A 10335-nucleotide genomic window follows, 5' to 3' on the forward strand; every position below is an offset into this window, starting at 1 on the left:
GCAGTCCCAACGGTGACCCATTTCACTACATAGGCTTTATTTATTTATTGCACTTGTATCTCACATTTTCCCACCTGTTTGCAGGCTCAATGTGGCTTACAAAAACCTGTCATGGCATCACCATTTCAGGATACAGAGATACAATTGGTGTTACAGGATAACAATAATAACAGGCTAACAGTAGGTTTAATCAAGCAATTACAGAAAGAGGCAATCATAGTAGGGAGGGGTAGTAATGTGTTGTAGTTGGCTATGGATTCTTGTGGAAGGCTTTGGTGAAGAGATAAGTAGGAAAAACTTGATGCATGTGTTAATTTGTATTTTAATCCTTTGCAGCTGGGGAAGTGTAGATTAAGGAAAGTGCGGGCAGATCTTTTGGCATCTTCCTCAGGGGAATAAGCTCTCTGTCAGTGACATACAATACCCACCTGCCGACACCTTTGGGCAGACTATAACGCATTAAGGCCTTAATGAGCCAGTGACCTGGGCCAAAAACAGGACTTCTGTGCATGCGCAAGCCCATGATGTCACCACCGCATGGGCAATGACATCATGCTCATGCGTGGCAGGCGACTTGGCCCAGTCTAGAGCTTCCCCAGAGCTGAGGCTTTTCCTTCCTGGCCCCACCTGCGAAAATGAGCCTTCTACAGATCAGGAACAGGTCCATATGGCAATGCCCTTGGCAGGACCACAACAGGAGCCCACGCTCCTGGGACCCCGCCCCCCAGATGAAAACAAAAATCTATTTAACCACAGGTTACATTTGCTCAGACCAACTAAAAAAAATGTTGTTAATAAACAAACATTTTTTCCTAAATACATTACTCTTAACATTTTCATCTCCCTCCAATACAAGAAGTATGAAGATAACTTTGAACCTTTATAGAGAACAAATCAGGCTTATACTCAAACATGTATACATACAATTTCTCTTTGACCCAACAGTAAATCTGTTTCACATTTGCTATACAATGGTACAGCAGCATTTATTCTAAAATGTAGTTCTCTCCCAGAAACTGTGGCACTCTTCCTCTAGTCCCCCTCTGTGGGGGTATCTATCAGGCTCATTTTCGAAACAGAAGGACGCCCATCTTTTGACACAAATCGGAAGATGGGCGTCCTTCTCACAGGGTCGCCCAAATCGGCATAATCGAAAGCCGATTTTGAGCATCCTCAACTGCTTTCCGTCGCAGCCCGGGGACGACCAAAGTTCACGGGGGCATGTCGGAGGCGTGGCGAAGGCGGGACTTGGGCATGCCTAACACATGGGCATCCACAACCCATAATGGAAAAAAAGGGCGTCCCTGATGAGCATTTGGACAACTTTACCTGGTCCTGTTTTTCTTATGACCAATGCACAAAAAGGTGCCCAAACATTTAAGATACAATTTAAATCACATACAGATACCGACTGGTTTAAGACACTATACATAGCGATGTTTTAATGTATAAAGTGTGATATATGAGCCACTTTTTATGTCATTTAATCGTGTCTGAGAGCACGTTCATGAATGTATGCAATCCAAAGCCATTTTTTGGCTTTTGGTCAAGCATACTTTACTATAAATGCTGTGCATATCAAGTGAAGAAAAGGCTAGACGAATTTCATATTCCATATAAAAAGTTTATTTACAATTGTACTGGATACCTTTAATGAGGTATTCAGGAAGCATGTTCAGACAAAGCAGTCAGAATGCTTACTACTTCTTTGTTCCACCCTCCTTATATACTGTTTTATGAATAATCTTCTCTTTACATTACGTGCAGCCTGTATGCAAGCTATACCATACCATAAATCCTTAATTTAAAGCAGAACATATGCTACATCTGTTTCCCATTATTGCTCTTTTTTCTTTTCTTACAGACAGTCAGGCACCTTGCCCATACTTCAGCACATTCTTTCTCTCTCAAAACATGGGGGAGGTTGCATTAATCACTGTCAGCACTTCCTGCTGCTGTGAACTTTTCAACTCGTTCCACTTTATATTTCTTACAATCCTCCCTTGAGATCTGACCTGTCAGGTCTCATACTTTCTTATGTGCGTGCAAGTATTCTTTTGGGTCTGGTACTGGCTTCCTTTTGTCTGCGAGATTAGAAAATAGGACATTCATATACACACCTCTTCTAATCCACCCCCTCATTATTTATGGTATGCTATGCCTGCAAGCTCTGTCTTTCCATCATCTTTATCATACTTCTTTCAATATTTTCTTCTGACATATTAAAGTTTTGTTCATTCTTGATTTCAATTACCATTGTCATTTTAAAAGCATCCTGGCACATCTTTGCAAACATGCTAATACATGTTACACAGCATTAAACAGATTCAATTGTACTAGGGTACAAAATTTATATCTCTTGAGGTATATAATTTATAGGACAGTGAGCTTCATCAAAGGGGAATACACTGTCATTCATTCTTACTTTTCATTAGCTGATGTGGCATTAAAAATTACACAAATTAAAAGCATATTCCAAGGTTATTAACATTCATTGAATCAGTTGTTACATACCATTGAGTTAAAGTCTTATTGCAGCTTGTTTTATTGCCACATTTTTCTCTGGTGGCTGTGACATTTACAATCACTGTACTTCCTTCTATAGACCAATTACCTGTTACAACATTGTGCGTGTAATTGCACTTTATCGGGGGAATGTTTCCAGTTGTCATACTATTAATCAGACACCAAAATGATGTCTGTGGGTACTTGTCCATAAGCAAGGCTTGCTTATAAATAGTCTCATTTGTCCAATGAAGTTTCCATCATCCCTTACACAGGTATTATTGGGATAACAGACATGATGTTGAGGTTTATCATTGTAGTCCCAAACATCATAGCTGGCAAGGACAAGGATGATGTCAGTCTGTGTGCGCATATAATACAGTCAATTAAATTCAACATTTTTGCTGCCGTTACAAGCCTGTTCTCATACGTATTCATTGTCCATCCTATTGGAAAACTAAACAGCAACAACAACGCAATATCAATATGTTCAGGGACATGTTGTCTATCTATTCCTTGTCCACTTCAGTATTATTGATTCGTCGAATATCTGATAAATGTATCCAAGAAGTATGACCTTCCAGACGGGCAGCGGTCTGAGTAAGGGCCGTGATAGCAAAAGGTCCTACATACACAGGATCCTTCCATGTTTTATGTGTAAAGTTCTTTCGTAGTACTAGATCACCTACTTTAAAAGCACAAACATCATTAGTAGTCCCTGCCTGTGATGCTACATTTGTTCGGATCATATCACTCGTCAGGTTCAACATTGGTTGTAGCTTTTACCAGTACTGAGTTGTATTATCAGTACTTGCTGTCTGCATCGGGAAGAAATGACGTCCTGTCTGAATTTGGAATGGGGACAATTTAGTACGCCCATTAGGTTGGGCCCTTATTGTCATTAATGCTAATGGCAATACATCAAGCCATGTATATAATTTTCCCACCATTTCTTTATTGAGAGATTTTAGTAAGACTCTCAATTTTGTTTTTAAAATGCCATTGTAGCGCTCCACCAAACCATTGGAGGTGGGGCGATACACTGATACTTTTCTGTGTGTTAAACCCATAATCGTTTCCATTTCTTTCAAAACACTGTTATTGAAATGTGTCCCGTTATCAGAAATTATTCTAGACGGACACCCATGTCTTGGCATAATGTGAGTTACCAGGCATTGTATCACCTCATGTGCTGTCTCCCTTTTACATGGAAATGCTTCTATCCACCTTGAGAAAGCATCCACCCAAACTAACAAATATCTTTTTCCCTGCACTGGAACAATCATATCAGTAAAATCAATATACCATTCTTTTGCTGGGCCTTCTGGTATTGGAAGTGTCCCAGGCGATATTTTAGGACCTCTTTTAGGTATGTTAATATTACATACCATGCAATTCTGCACAACCTGTTGAATCAGGTTATCAATTTTTAAAGTCCAAAATCTTTGCTCAAATTGTTGTTTCATTGTTTCCTTATTCCAATGCATGGTTGCATGCCACTCAGTTAATACCTTAATCACCTGACTCATTGGCATACAAGGTAAGACTGTCTTTCTTCTGTGTTTGTACAGCGCTGCGTACACTTTGTAGCGCTCTAGAAATGTTAAATAGTAAATAGTAGTAGTAATCCTTCTTCTGCATTAAACCCAGTGCTTTTTTTGTAGAAAAAAAGGTGCCGGTACTCATTATGGGCGGGGTCACCACACATGGCTCCACCCCTATGATAGCCACACCCACATTAACCACACCCCCTATACCAGCCATGGCGCATATAAACAGACATCATTGAAAATATTATAGTACTATAGGAGAAAAAAAATAAAGTGATTTTTTTTCATTATAAATAATCTCTGTAAGCTCTTACAGCTCCAGTATACCCAGTGCAAAATAAGACAGCCAATGTAAATTCTCAAATTGGACATAATTACAAACACTAAAATGAAAATAAAATGATTTTTTTCTACCTTTGTTGTCTGGTGACTGTTTTTCTTTCCATATTGGTCCCAGTCTGTGATTCTGCTTTCTTTTCTTTTCGCTTAACTCTTCTGTGCCATTTGTCATTTTTGTCTCCTTTTTCTTTGCTTTCTTCAATATTTTTCAGGCTCTCTCTCTGTCCAGATTTAATTCATTCTTACTATCCATTCTTTAATTTCCTTCATCTACCTGTGGCTTTTCATCTTTTCCTCACCCTTGTTCTCCCCATGCCCCTTCCTCTTATTCTCCAGTCTTTCTCTATTCCCCTTTTCCATCCAGCAGCTCTGCTTTCTCTCCCCATCCTTCCAGTGTCTCCCCTATTTCTTTCTGCATTCTTCCATCCAGCATCTTCCCTCTCTCTCTCCCCATCCTTCCATCTGTTTTCCCTCTCTCTTTCCCCAATCCTTCCATCTGTTTTTCCCTCTCTCCCCAATCCTTCCATCTGTTTTTTCCCTCTCTCCCCATCCTTCCATCTGTATTTCCCTCTCTCCCCATCCTTCCATCTGTTGTTTTCCCTCTCTCCCCAATCCTTCCCTCTGTTGTTTTCCCTTTCTCTCTCTCCCCAATCCTTCCCTGTTTTCCCTCTCTCTCTATCCCCATCCTTCCATCTGTTTTCCCCTCTCTCCCCAATCCTTCCCTGTTTTCCCTCTCTCTCTATCCCCATCCTTCCATCTGTTTTCCCCTCTCTCCCCAATCCTTCCATCTGTTTTTCCCTCTCTCTCCCCATCCTTCCATCTGTTTTTCCCTCTCTCCCCAATCCTTCCCTCTGTTGTTTTCCCTCTTTCTCTCTCCCCAATCCTTCCCTCTGTTGTTTTCCCTCTTTCTCTCTCTCCCCAATCCTTCCCTGTTTTCCCTCTCTCTCTATCCCCATCCTTCCATCTGTTTTCCCCTCTCTCCCCAATCCTTCCCTGTTTTCCCTCTCTCTCTATCCCCATCCTTCCATCTGTTTTCCCCTCTCTCCCCAATCCTTCCATCTGTTTTTCCCTCTCTCTCCCCATCCTTCCATCTGTTTTTCCCTCTCTCCCAATCCTTCCCTCTGTTGTTTTCCCTCTTTCTCTCTCCCCAATCCTTCCCTCTGTTGTTTTCCCTCTTTCTCTCTCTCCCCAATCCTTCCCGCCTCTGTTGGATTCCCTCTCCCTGCCAAGTTTGGCGCGAACGGCGCGAAGACGCAACGCACGCGGCACCAGCCCCTATTTCCGGCCGCTGCTGCTTCTCCTGTTGTTGAGCAGCAGCGGCCGCTACACAAAGAAAAAGAAGATTAAAAAAAAATTGAAACCTGGCTGAAACGCGGCACCCCGGCACTGTAGACAGCCATTAGGCATTGGCTGTTGCCCCGCAACCGCTCCTCCTCTTGCCTTACGTCACTGCCCCTGGAGGAAGACCCCGGAGGAGCGCAGTGACGTAGAGGCAAGAGGAGGAGCGGCTGCGGGGCAACAGCCAATGCCTAATGGCTGTCTACAGTGCCAGGGTGCCGCGTTTCAGCCAGGTTTGAATTTTTTTAAAAATCTTTTTCTTTGTGTAGCGGCCGCTGCTGCTCAACAGGAGAAGCAGCAGCGGCCGGAAATGGGGGCTGGCACTGCGTGCGGGACATGGACTCACGGGGCGGGGGGAGCAAAAAAAAAAGGTGCCGGTACGCCGTACCGTTGCGTACCGGCACAAAAAAAGCACTGATTAAACCATTCACTTCCCAATTTCATACATCCTCTCTTCAACCATTTTTCACTTTCCTGTCCCTCTGGCTGCCACATTTCAATCTTATCTACATTCGTAAGTGGCCCTTCCTGTGTCTGTCTAGTATTATACAAAATCTTTTCACTTTGCTTAACCACCTCCGTTGCTGCTGCATCAGCCATTGCATTACCTTGTGCCTCAAAGGTTGGCCTTTCAGTGTGGGCCGGGGTCCACACAACTGCAGTTTTTCTACCTTCACGTTCCCTTCTTGCCAAAATTTCAAACAGCAATTTCCAATATGTGTAATGTTGTAGATTTTTACCTGCACTGGTTATCATCCCCCTACGCTGCCATTTTAATATATAATACTGTAGTGAACTTGCAACGTAACCACTATCAGTATACAGTGGTGGAAATAAGTATTTGATCCCTTGCTGATTTTGTAAGTTTGCCCACTGACAAAGACATGAGCAGCCCATAATTGAAGGGTAGGTTATTGGTAACAGTGAGAGATAGCACATCACAAATTAAATCCGGAAAATCACATTGTGGAAAGTATATGAATTTATTTGCATTCTGCAGAGGGAAATAAGTATTTGATCCCCCACCAACCAGTAAGAGATCTGGCCCCTACAGACCAGGTAGATGCTCCAAATCAACTCGTTACCTGCATGACAGACAGCTGTCGGCAATGGTCACCTGTATGAAAGACACCTGTCCACAGACTCAGTGAATCAGTCAGACTCTAACCTCTACAAAATGGCCAAGAGCAAGGAGCTGTCTAAGGATGTCAGGGACAAGATCATACACCTGCACAAGGCTGGAATGGGCTACAAAACCATCAGTAAGACGCTGGGCGAGAAGGAGACAACTGTTGGTGCCATAGTAAGAAAATGGAAGAAGTACAAAATGACTGTCAATCGACAAAGATCTGGGGCTCCACGCAAAATCTCACCTCGTGGGGTATCCTTGATCATGAGGAAGGTTAGAAATCAGCCTACAACTACAAGGGGGGAACTTGTCAATGATCTCAAGGCAGCTGGGACCACTGTCACCACGAAAACCATTGGTAACACATTACGACATAACGGATTGCAATCCTGCAGTGCCCGCAAGGTCCCCCTGCTCCGGAAGGCACATGTGATGGCCCGTCTGAAGTTTGCCAGTGAACACCTGGATGATGCCGAGAGTGATTGGGAGAAGGTGCTGTGGTCAGATGAGACAAAAATTGAGCTCTTTGGCATGAACTCAACTCGCCGTGTTTGGAGGAAGAGAAATGCTGCCTATGACCCAAAGAACACCGTCCCCACTGTCAAGCATGGAGGTGGAAATGTTATGTGTTGGGGGTGTTTCTCTGCTAAGGGCACAGGACTACTTCACCGCATCAATGGGAGAATGGATGGGGCCATGTACCGTACAATTCTGAGTGACAACCTCCTTCCCTCCGCCAGGGCCTTAAAAATGGGTCGTGGCTGGGTCTTCCAGCACGACAATGACCCAAAACATACAGCCAAGGCAACAAAGGAGTGGCTCAGGAAGAAGCACATTAGGGTCATGGAGTGGCCTAGCCAGTCACCAGACCTTAATCCCATTGAAAACTTATGGAGGGAGCTGAAGCTGCGAGTTGCCAAGCGACAGCCCAGAACTCTTAATGATTTAGAGATGATCTGCAAAGAGGAGTGGACCAAAATTCCTCCTGACATGTGTGCAAACCTCATCATCAACTACAGAAGACGTCTGACCGCTGTGCTTGCCAACAAGGGTTTTGCCACCAAGTATTAGGTCTTGTTTGCCAGAGGGATTAAATACTTATTTCCCTCTGCAGAATGCAAATAAATTCATATACTTTCCACAATGTGATTTTCCGGATTTAATTTGTGATGTGCTATCTCTCACTGTTACCAATAACCTACCCTTCAATTATGGGCTGCTCATGTCTTTGTCAGTGGGCAAACTTACAAAATCAGCAAGGGATCAAATACTTATTTCCACCACTGTATATAGTGACATTTTGAGTCATATCAGTGTGTTGTAAGGCCGTAATAACGGCCAAAAGTTCAGCATGCTGTGCAGTATGGTCAGGAGGGGTTTTATATTGTACTTGCATTATCTTTCTTAGATTCTCATCCACCTGCACGCAGGCAAAGCCTGCAACAGTCCTTTCACAAGCTCCATCTGTAAACCATATCAACCCATCAGATAAGGGTTCAAAAGTAAGACAGTGAAATGTAGGGATTTCTATAGTATCGATCTCACCCTCTTGATCGACAGGAAAAAGCAGATCTATCTTATTTCTCTGTTCTTTAGTTAATGGTATTATTCTTATATCTTGTCCTAAAAGTACTGCTTGATATTTTCCAAATCTAGTGGCTGTCAATGCCGTCTGGCTAGGGCTCAACAGCGTTTTAATCGTGTGGTTGGTATGTATTACAATAGGAACAAAAGGCATTTGTGCTCTCCATTTGCCTACTGCTGCCACAATAGCTGTCAATAACTTTGGTATTTCTTTCATTCCCTTTTCCACATGATTAAAAGAGCCTGATAAAAAAGCTACTGGTGTATTTACTTCATTATTTTGATTAATCATAGCTGCCCAACTGTTTCCCATGTCTTTTACCCACAAATGCACAGGTGATTGTATATCTATTACTGCCAAGGGTCCTGGGGATAACAGATCCCTCACAATCTTAGCCAGTACCATCTTATCCTGCTCTTCCAACACAATTAGTGTATTCTTTGGTGTGGCTGCGGGCAGTTTCAAATGTTTATAAAGTCTCATTACTTTTTGTGTATAATTTGGTATCCATTGTCTGCAATAATTTAACATTCCCAAAACAGCACGTAACTGGGTAACTGTTTGCGGTACCGGAGTCTCATTTAAAATAGATATAACTTCCGGTATAATGACCTTATGTTCTGCTGACACATTTTGTCCTAAAAAGGTGACAGTAGACTGAGCTACAACACATTTCTCCTTGTTACATTTATATCCTAACTCTCCTAATAACAAAAATAATTTTCTAGTCCATTCTAGGCATTCTGCTTCAGTCTCAGCAGACAATAGAATATCATCTACATAGACAAACAATGACACCGTGTCAGGCAAGTGACTCCTGAAATCCTTTAAATCCATCATTAGTTGTTTTGAGAATACCGATGGACTATCAGTAAAGCCTTGCGGCATCCTAGTCCACCGATATGCCTCATTCTGTACTATAAATGACGTCAAATCCCTAGACTCTGGATGAAGAGGTATTGAAAAGAATGCATTAGACAAGTCAATGACAGTATTGTACGCATATATATTCTGGGTATGCAAAAGTGTAGCAGGATTCGCACAAATCGGAAATTGATTTCTTGTAACCTCATTTAGCTCTCTTAAATCATGTACTATCCTTACATTGTTTTCCCCTTTCGGGACCGGAAACAATGGGGTATTGTACGGGGATACTGAAGGTTCAATAATACCACATTTCAATAATTTACCAATGTGTTCCAGGGTTTTGGATACCAACCTAGGTCGCATGGGGCAAGGGTCCTGCTTCGGCCCCTGTGCCCCTTCTATTAATTCTATCTTATGGGGTTTTGCATTTACGGCTAGTCCATATGGTGACTCACTTGTACTCCAAATATGTTGTGGTAATTCTTCCATAACCCTTACTTTATTTTCATTATTCAACTGTTGGACCATAGTGAGCAAACTTGGTATTTCTTTATTTCCAAAATCTAAACACAGTCCTAATTGAGACAACAAGTCTCTACCACACAAATTTACTGGGCAATCAGGTGCCACTAAGAAGGGTACCACAGCCTCCCTTGAACCGTGCGGTTGGCATTCCAAGCGCACCAGAGTCGGTTCCGTTAGCCTTTTTCTTTGTTCTATCCCCGTAAATCCCACTGTTGTTCTATACTGATTTGAAAGCTTAACTCCCTGTGGTTTTGCACATAACACAGAAGTACTCGCCCCTGTATCTATCAAAAATCTCACAGGAGTTCCATATTTTCCAATTGTCAATGTAATAAAGGGCTCCCTTGTGTCTAACCTGAAAATCATTCCCTCTTCCTGACACGGGCCTGCTTCCAGTCAATAGCATTGGTCTGGAATATTCTGCCAAGTTGGAAAGGCATTTACAGTGCCCAGTCTCTGTACTGCCGCTCCTGGTCCCTGTGATTGCGTCGCCGGCT

Source organism: Microcaecilia unicolor, chromosome 1 (genome assembly GCF_901765095.1).
Source record: "Microcaecilia unicolor chromosome 1, aMicUni1.1, whole genome shotgun sequence".
NCBI lineage: Eukaryota > Metazoa > Chordata > Amphibia > Gymnophiona > Siphonopidae > Microcaecilia > Microcaecilia unicolor.